A 10,164-nucleotide genomic window follows, 5' to 3' on the forward strand; every position below is an offset into this window, starting at 1 on the left:
ACAACAGGAAAACCTTTCAGGGGTGGTTGTTTCAACTCACCTCTCACTTCACCTGGATGACCTTCTCTCATTCTCTTATATCTTCAACCTCCACCACTGGCTGGTTGCTCTCAGCCTGTACTAAGGAGCAAGTCTCTTTCTGTCCTTGAAATAACCTTGACCTGGCTCCCTTGACCCACCTCTAACCACCGTGCTCTTTGTTCTTTCAAAGAAAATAAAATTTGTTGGTTAATGGCACACTGTAGACCCTAAGAGGATGATGACTTAGCGACTGAACAATACCAGAAGGGGTGAAGGAGGCAAATCCACTCTTCAGAGGTTACTCCCTAAAAGCATCTGTGTATGTCCAGCCATCCTGTGCTTGGGAGTAGGTGGTGATGACTGTTTCCAAGCTGCACCAAGTTGAAGGCCAAAACCTTGTGATAGATTTCCAAGATCTCCTTGGTTTCTACAGTGTTCTAGCCAAGACCAGCTAGAAATTAGGGACTGACCATTAAAGGTGAGAGGCTTGGAGGATGTGTCTGCAGAAGTGTCTAAATAGGGCAAGAAACATATAAGGACAATGGAGTGTCTCCATGGTTTCTGTTCTGGTTTTGAGGTTTTTATGGACAGAATAATCAATATCAGGAGGGTTTGAAAGGAGTGTTTCCAGGAAAACTTTTCAGGAGGACATTTCCAGTAAAGACTTGCGTCTTTGAGTACAAGCACAGCTACTTTGGGGCCAGGTGACTCAACGTGTGGACATGGTCCTCTCCCTGGTGAGTCAGATGGTAAAGAATCTGCCTGCAATGCAGGAGACATGGGTTTGATCCCTGAGTCTGGAAGATCGCCTGGAGAAGGAAATGGAAACCTACTCCAGTACTCTCACCTGGGAAATTCCATGGACAGAGGAGCCTGTTGGTCTACAGTTCACGAGGTCGCAGAGTAGGACACGACTGAGTGACTAAACAACAAGGACTAGCATGTTGCCTCAATGATCTTCCTATCAACCACGTGAGAGAGGAGGGGCAGGCATGTTCACCTTTTCTTCCAGCTAAGGGTCCAAAGAATAAATTGAAATAGTTTGTTAAAAGTCACAGAATTCATATGTGAACGAGAACCCATGGCTTTGAACTGCGTTCTCTCATTTTTCTCCACCTTAAGATAGTGCAGAAATCAGCTTTTGGCTGATGGCTGGATTCAGCTCTGCAAATCTGTGAGCTCTTTTCGGTTTGTTTTGCTTCCTCTTTCTAATTTCACAGCGGTGACTATGAGGTGATAAGCTCTAATCATCCATCTTTGACTGGAAAGGTCGGAGTGACATGGGGAGATAATTAAAATGGAAAGAAAGTCAATTTAAAACCTGGCTTCCTGGGGTAAGATGAAGATAATGTATTGAAACAGCTGAATGTCTCTGTGAAGGTTTTAGTTCACATCTCAACAACACAGAACAAATTGCACAAATTCTAGGAACCATATCCCTTGGTAACAAACACTGAAGTCACTTTTTAAAAGGTCACCAAATGGCTCTATTGACTCGGTTTTGTAACATGTCACAAGCAGATGGCACTTTGAAGCATACGAGGCAGCTTGAAAAACAAAATTGCTTAGACATTTTTGTCTGGTTTGCTAAGATAATGTGATGAAGCCCAAAATGAAAGAATCTTGGCGTGTGTTGATCGAGAAAGCCTACATACCATTTAGTGGCTTTGTTCTAATTTCTTGCAATCAAAGGGTTGAGCCTTCAACTGTCAGCTCTTGGCTGAGTTGGGTTTTATAAAGGTTTTTGCACTTGCAGAATAAAAGATGCAAAGCAAAAGAGAAGAGAATGACTATTTCTTGAATATCTATTACCTATCAGACTCTTTATATATTATTTAATTTAATTCTAAAGCAATCCTATGGGTAGCTATTATTACTCTTATTTTGAATAAAAGAAATTGAGGCCCAGATACATTCCACACCTAATTATTTATTGAGCTGGGATTCACACTTTGATCTGACATCCAATCCACTTCTTTCCATTACTTTGTAGTACTTCAGATAGAATTTTGTCCCTACTTCTTATCACGTTTTTTCAAAAACTATTTTCATGCTCCCAATCAAGTACTAAAATAGATGCAGCTAAAATTTTTTATGTAATGTAGTATCAAATTACAAACATATTTATAGCATATTTTGACAAATACTGTAGGTTGGCTCACTTGCAACCCATCCCAATCCACTTCTCCCCTGCCTTTTTTTCTATATGGAAGACTGGAAACAGTACAAACTTCCAGATCCCTTGCAGCTAGTGATGGCAGTTTGACACAGTTTGGACAATAAGAGGCATATGGAAAGTCCCAGAAGAGGGTTTTCTTTCCCAAATAAAAGCCAAAGTTTGACAAGAAGGTTTTTGCTTTCTTGTCTGGGATATGCACTCAATGCCTGGGGCTGCAGCAGCCATCTTGTTCTCATGAGGATGAAAGCCACATGCTAACACTGGTGAAATAGGAATATAAAAGGACTCTGGTTTCTTGGTGATTAGAGAATGTCACACCATCTTTTGATCCCCTACTTCTCAACTTCTTCTTATGTGAGAAAAACCTCTTCCATGTGAAAGAAACTGGGCTTTCTAATACTCACAAATGCAATCCTAGCTGATACACATAATAGCTAGAATTTTAAAAGACATTCTTGCTTTCCAACAATGTTCCATTTTAATGCAACTTTTGTCCTGATTTATAGTTCTGAAGCATTTGAAGTATAGGCTCAAATTAGGTAATAGATTCATTGGAATGGTGTTCATTTAGTTGGGCACAAAGTAGGAGAGAGCTCAGATCCATCCCTAATTGTGGGAAAATGACTAGCAGTGACTGAGTGGCTACGGTGGCTACAGTTCTTCCAGAAAGTAGTCTAGCCGTCCCTCCAGCCAAAGCAATCAGCTTGGAGCAGGAGAGGGAGAGTAGGAAGTGGGGACTAAACCCGTCACCCTCATTTCTGCTTTGCAGCGATAGAGTTCCTCTTCAGATGGGAAAACTAGAAGGAAACTTGGGAAATCATTTTGTTATCTTTTCACTTTGGGGAAGGACCACACTGGAGTCATACCAGATGTATATGATAACTGATCTGGTTTTAATAGTCTTCCGAAGAACACAAATCTTCTGCCTCTTCCCTCAGGAGGCCATTTCAACATGTAAAAACTTGCAGTAAATTCTGTTTTTTAACTTAAATAGGATGTGTAGTGCATGTGGGAATTAAAAGGTCCTTTACCTTTCTGAAGCAGAGTAGTCAAGTGGCATGATGGTTGGTTGCGGACTAAGGCAGCCCTAGATTCCACTTGCAGTTCCGCCACTTACTGGCTGATGAACTTAACTACTGTTACTCAACTACACTGAGTCTCAGAGTCTCATCTGTAAAATAAGCAGAGACATAGCCACACTACAATAGGATCATGGCAAGGAGCTAATGTATGTAAAAGGTTGAAATGTCATTTGCATCGAACATAAGTGCACAAGGAAATGAAGGGAGGGTGGGATGAATTGGGAGCTTGGGATTGACATATATACACTACTGTGTGTGTGTGTATGTGTGTGTGTGTGCATGTGTGTGCACTCAGTCACTCAGTTGTGTCTGATGCTTTGCAACCCCATGGAGTGTAGCCTGCCAGGCTCCTCTGCCCATGGAATTTTCCAGGCAAGAATACTGAGTGGATGCCATTTCATACTCCAGAGGATCTTCCCGACCCAGGGATCAAACCCTCCTCTCTTGTATCTCCGGCATTGGCAGGTGGATTCTTTATCACTAGCACCACCTGGGAAGCACCATATACACTACTGATATCTTTAATATGTATAAAATAGATAGGGCTTCCCCAGTGGCTCAGTGGTAAAGAGCCCATCTGCCAATGTAGGAGACACCGGTTTGATCCCTGTGTCAGGAAGACCACCTAGAGAAGGAAATGGCAACCCACTCCAGTATTGTTGCCTGGGAAATCCCATGGACAGAGGAGCCTGGTGGGCTATAGGTCCTGGGGTCACAAAAGAGTCGGATAAGACTTAGTGACTAAACAACAACAGTGTAAAGTAGACAACTACTGAGAACCTACTGTATAGCTCAGAGAACTCTACTCAGCGCTTCATGGTGACCTAAATGGGAAGGAAATCCAAAAAAGAGGGGATATATCTACATGTACAGCTGATTCACATTGCTGTGCAGCAGAAATTAACACAACATTGTAAAATAACTATACTCCAATAAAAATTAATAAAAAAAAGTAAGTGCACAATAGTAGTTCCCTACCCCATTGCTCTCCCTACTGGATAACAGTTCACTGCTTACAATCATGTTAGAGCTTCAAGGAACATCACGGAATTGCCCACAACTCTCTCTGCTACAAGGGCTTCCCTGTGGCTCAGCTGGCAAAGAATCTGCCTGCAATGTGGGAGACCTGGGTTCGATCCCTGGGTTGGGAAGATCCCCTGGAGAAGGGAAAGGCTACTCACTCCAGTATTCTGGCCTGGAGAATTCCATGGACTGGATAGCCATGGGGTTGCAAAGAGTCGGACACGACTGAGCGACTTTCTGTCTCTCTACTGCTGGTTCATTAACTCCAGTGTCCCAGTCTCATCCTCTTTGCTCTAACTCTTCAGCCTTTTGATTCTAACTTTGAATTTTCTAACATTGGGCTGTGTCTTCAAAACAACTTTTAAAAATGTGTTTGCAATTTGGAGAGATCACAATTTTATAAATTAAGCGCCAAATATCAGTGTTTGAGAATCGAAAATATTGACCTGGCCATTTTAGGTTGCCATGCACACAAAGCTTTTGTTCTAAGCTGTTGACCCATGACTGGGGTTTACCCCACGGTGCTCACACTAAAGTGGAGGAATTAGACCGTCATCTGGATCATCACAGCCAAGAATACTCTGGCCACAAATATTTGGCGAATTTAGAGACAAAGACTCCTCGAGTACAGGTTATCTGTACTGCGACCTTCACTTTGGATGGATGCCGAATCAGCCCCACAGGAGGTCTGCTGCACCATTTTAAGAAAGGAAATGTTTCAGACCAGGCATTGGCTTTTAAAGCCATGCACATGACTCTTGGCTAGTAGAGCGCTGGGTCAGCCAACTTCTGGCAGCTTCGAGTCTTGGCTGAGCTGACATATGTGCAATTTCAGACTCGAAGCCACACATGAAGTCATTGGGAAGCTACACAATTCATCCCTAAAAATCTGCCATACGGTGGTTCTTGTCTTTTCCAGCAATGTAATCCCTAGGAATTGTGATGATTTGAGCTTTATGAAAAGAATCATTAATTAATCTTCATTCATTGAGGACCTACTCATTTATCTATACTAGGAAAAACTTTTTGAAAAAATCCCCAGGAGATGGAATGAAAGAATGAAATAACTGTAGTATAGTTTAGTTCAAGGACTTTTTTTTCTCATACAGTTACTCATGGCATAGGATCCCAAGACAGGGAAAGGAAATGTGAAAACACACTTTCAGGACTAACAGAAGCCCCGGAGGTTTTCTCCAGCTCTGCAGTTTGTAGGTCATGAAGCCAAGACCTAACAAGTTTCAGTGACTTGTTTAGCATCACATGGTGAGTTAGTGGCTTAACCATGGCTTTGGTGTTTTCCTTATGATTCCAGACTGTGCTAACTACCACTTCCTTGGAGGCAATGCCTGACCACCTTAATTGAAGAACTATCCCCTTTTCTGCACTTGCTAGTCACTCTTGTCTCAGGATCAGATTTTATTTTTTTCATAGCACTTTTCAGTTTCCCAAATTACATTATGATTTGTAATTCTGTTGTCTCCTCATCTAAAGATACGAAGGGATAGTCTTAGGTGCTTCTTTACTTCTCTATCTACAATAATACTTGGCACATAGTAAGTGCTCAATAAATATTTGTGGCTTGAATGGACCACAGTGGAGAGGAAAGGAACCCCTGTTTGCTGAGCACCTGCTATGCTGGGTTCTATGCTGAGACGTTTGTGCCTGTTACACACACTTGAGAGGTGACACACCAGAAAGTCTTGGAGGTAGAAAGTGGTGAAGCCAGAATACAAAGCCAGGGATATGTCGCTTCACACCCTGAAGTTATTCACCAGAATCACCAGAAATTATTTTCAACGTTCAGTGGTTCCTGTTCTCCCACACCCTCCGCGGCCTCTTTCTGAGGCATCTGAAGCTCCCAGATTGGGTTATGACATCCCCCTGTTGTTGGCTTGTATCTTTCTGTGCTGCCTTAGTCTCCAGAGGAATCAATCTGATGATACTTTATTCAGCACAGTAAACATTCTATGTTGCTGGTTTTCTGTGTAAAGCTGATTGAGTCATTTTCTCATATTAGGGACACAGCTCATGCTATTCGAATATGGTGGTGAATTCCACCAAGTTGTACTGACTTGTGACAAAAAGCCTCCTAAGGGAGAGAAATGTTATCTTCTGCTGATCATCGGAGACTGATGCAATCAGAGGGGTTGATGACAAGCAGTTCAGATGGTCACGGCTTAGAAGGTGATGTGTGCCAAGAGATGAGGAAAACACTGGGATAGAAACAAGACAGTAAATAACTCTGAAATAACATTGATTCTGACCACAGGGTAATCCGTAAATTTGAATGGGGAAAAGAGCTCTCTTGTCCTTAACAGAACTTTTCACCTTCTTCAGGTGAAGTCTGTATGAGATGTCATGATCCATTTTTGTCCAGTTTACAAAACATGTTGAGGATAGCAACTGCTCAGCTTTGATGCACATCCAAACCCTCTGAAGAACTATTAGCACAGGGACCTGGGGACCTGCTTTGGTTAGTAGGCATAGAAAGAGGGTCTCCTGGAGGATAACCATCACCATCCTTCACTGGGCTTCCCTGGTGGCTCAGCTGGTAAAGAATCTGCCTGCAATGTGGGAGACCTGGGTTCGATCCCTGGGTTGGGAAGATCCCCTGGAGAAGGGATCTACCTACCCCAGTATCCTTGCCTGGAGAATCCCATAGACAGAGGAGCCTGGAGGGCTACAGTTCACGGGGTCACAAAGATTTGGACACAACTGAGTGACAACAACAACAAAACAGTAGCTCATGTATGACACAACCGAAAACAATACTTCCATTAATTCTCAAGATTCACGTGAATGCTGCTAATTAATTAATCAATTAAAGTTAGTCACTCAGTCTTGTCTGACTCTTTGCAATCCCATGGACCATTGCCCACCAGGCTCCTCTGTCCATGGAATTCTCCAAGTAAGAATACTAGGGTGGGTTGCCATTCCCTTCTCCAGGGGATCTTCCTTTGATCCAGGGATCAAACTTGGGTTCCCCACTGTCATTACCTTTATTTTATGGACAGGACATTGACACACAGAGGAGTTAAATAACTGACACTGGGTCACACAGAGGCTAATTGGGGACATGTTTCCAAGTGCTCTGGTTCCAAACACGCTGCTTTTGGAACAAAAGCCACCTGCTCTGCAGACCACGCGACACATGGCAAGCAGCGCGCCAAACACATGGCAAAGGCTCAGTACATGGTTCCCCATATTTGAAGAATTTCCTTTCACATTCCAAGTGTGCATCCTTCCATCTCATGACTCCCTGCACCACATGTGTTCCCGCAGCCATGGGGTTCTTCATGAGGGACCCTGGAAAAGGACACGAGGACACGAAGTCCCGGGGAAAGCCGTGGAACAGAGGTGCATCAGAACAGAGCTATTTCTTTTAAAAGAACTACATTCCAGCAATGACTTCCCAACCCTTAACCACAGTCTGATTGAAAATACTCGTAAAAGACACATGCTCCAGAGCCATGTGTTATTTATGAAACTACACGATCCATTCATACAATTACCATTTATACAAACCCAGTTTTACGCACACGGTCTAGATATTTACATTCGTATATTGCAATGAATGTATTATCTCCCTTACAGCCGCGTGCAGGGACAGGCACATTTATTTAATAAAATAAATAATAATGCATTTATTATTTATTTTAGTAATAAAATAAAAGTAATAAAAGTAAATATACAAATAAAAGTTAATAAATCAGCATCCTTAGCCCAAAATAAATTGAGGGGGGTATAGCTCAGTGGTAGAGCATTTGACTGCAAAAATAAATTGAGCACACAGTTTATACTGCTACACGGCAATCTCCACAGGAGAATAAGAGTGGTAATATTTTCTTTCTCCTGTACTCAAAAGCCTACAATACAAAGGGAACACCTTTCACTTGAATTATTTAGGCTCAGACGTGATGACAATTTTGTGTTTTGTGGGAGGCGATGGAGCCCCTTCCGTTTGCTCCACAAGTGCACACACGAACCTCACATTCCTCTTGTTTATGGATCTATAGCCACGAGGGAGCATGTCTACACAGTCCAGGGCTTTTTGCAAAATGAACCCAGCAAAGCCGATTCTGACGGCTTTTGCTTTCTTTCTTCTGTTCCGCAGGAGCAGCCCTCAGAGGAGATGTGTCATTGAGTAAGTCCGGGTCAGTAAACACCCCCTCACCCTCAGATTAGAGCAGAGAAAGAGGAATACCCGCGCGAGCCAAAAATACTCATCTCTGGGAGAAAAAAGCCTGAAGTTGTTCGTTTCAGTCGCGAGAGTGGACGCTGTACTTACATCCCTCACAAGACCTTCTGGCAGCCGGTGTCTTTGAACTCCACTGCACACAGATGCGGAGCTTTCCCGTGAAATCCTCTTCCCGTTGGCAGTGAGGAGGACGCATAGCTCTTTGGGGCTTTAGATTGATAAGTAATTTCTTGGTTTATTTCCAAAGCATCTTCCCAGACTGAGCAGAGGCAGGGAGGGAGAGGGACCAGCCAGCTCCACGCAACACGGAGGTGCCGCGGCCTACGCAGACCTCCCAATGGTTTGATTGAGCCTGAAAGAAGGGTTTGTGAACCTCACAAACAAAAACAAATCTCCTCCTCTCTTCATTGGCTCACTCCCTGAATCGCACTTGAGAAGCAGCACAAAGAGTCTGGATGATATTTGCTCTGAAAGTGTAAAATTCACGTGAAACGGTGTCTCATGTTTCTTGCTGGGGGAAACCAGGGGCACCTTTGACAGGTCTTCGGGGAGGGTCGTGACTGTTTTCTCATGACCCTCTTTAGAGATTGTTCTTAGAGACCAGGCCACCCAGCCCCTTCAGTTCACAGAGGCAAGAGATCAAGTTGAGGGGTAACAAACCTAAACTAGGACCACACGAGTGGTGAGGGAATGGATTGGAACCAAAGGACTTCCTGGTCATCAAACCAAAGCTCTGTCTCCTGTTTGGAGGTGAAGACACAAAGGTTTGGAATCTGGCTCTTGATCTTTCCCATGAGACCCCATGGACTGTAGCCCACCAGGCTTCTCTGCCCATGGAATCCTCCAGGCAAGAATACTGGAGTGATTAGCCATTCACTTCTCCAGGGGATCTTCCCAACACAGGGATCAAACCTGGATCTCCCGCATTGCAGGCAGATTCTTTACCTTTGAAGCCACCACGGAGACTGGAGAATCTTCCTGGAGAATTCCATGGATAGGGGAGCCTGGCAGGCTACAGTCCACAGGGTCTTGAAGAGTCAGACAAGACTGAAAGACCAGCATTTTCACTTTCTTGATGTTTAGCACACATATCACTGGATACTTCTGTCCTTAATTCTTCTGTGTCTCAGTTTTCCCAGCTGTAAAATGGGGATCCTAATAACAGCTCTCCCTGCTTGGTCATATGTTGGGCTGGCCAAAAGTTTTGTTCGGGTTTTTCTATAACATCTTACAGAAAAATCTGAATGAACCTTTTGGTCAACCCAGTAGTATGGTGATTGCTGTGAATAAGCTTCATCAAGGAAGAAAGCAATTACAGTATATGATGGATCTTTACCAACCTGGCCCAAATTACATGCTTCTCTTCTAGAGATGCTCATGTTTCACCAATATTACTTTCTGTGCTAGAAGAAGCCATCAAGTGACTTGGAGGGAGGAGAATATAGGTTGGAAAATGGGATGGAGCATGGAGAAAACTTTCGATTCGGAAAATCAGGTCAAGATCAGATGGCAAGGTAGGGGAAAGTTTAACGTTTGCCATGGAAAGGACACTAGTTCGGGGATCAGAAAAGAGGGTTTGGCCACTGCCTCTCACACTTTCCAGCCATGGGTGGTGGTAGTGGTTTAGTTGCTAAGTTGTGTCTGACCCTTTGCGACCCCAT

General features: G+C 43.5%; 1 protein-coding gene across 2 annotated transcripts in view; it reads right to left on the reverse strand.

The window, feature by feature from the left end:
• The window catches only part of C1QTNF7 (C1q and TNF related 7), a 135,017-nt gene that overhangs the window by 76,589 nt on the left and 48,264 nt on the right, over positions 1 to 10,164 (reverse strand). The gene's annotated exons all lie outside the window — the stretch shown is intronic.

Source organism: Giraffa tippelskirchi, chromosome 1, assembly GCF_054371585.1.
Source record: "Giraffa tippelskirchi isolate mGirTip1 chromosome 1, T2T-mGirTip1v1.2.pri, whole genome shotgun sequence".
Classification (NCBI taxonomy): Eukaryota; Metazoa; Chordata; class Mammalia; order Artiodactyla; family Giraffidae; genus Giraffa; species Giraffa tippelskirchi.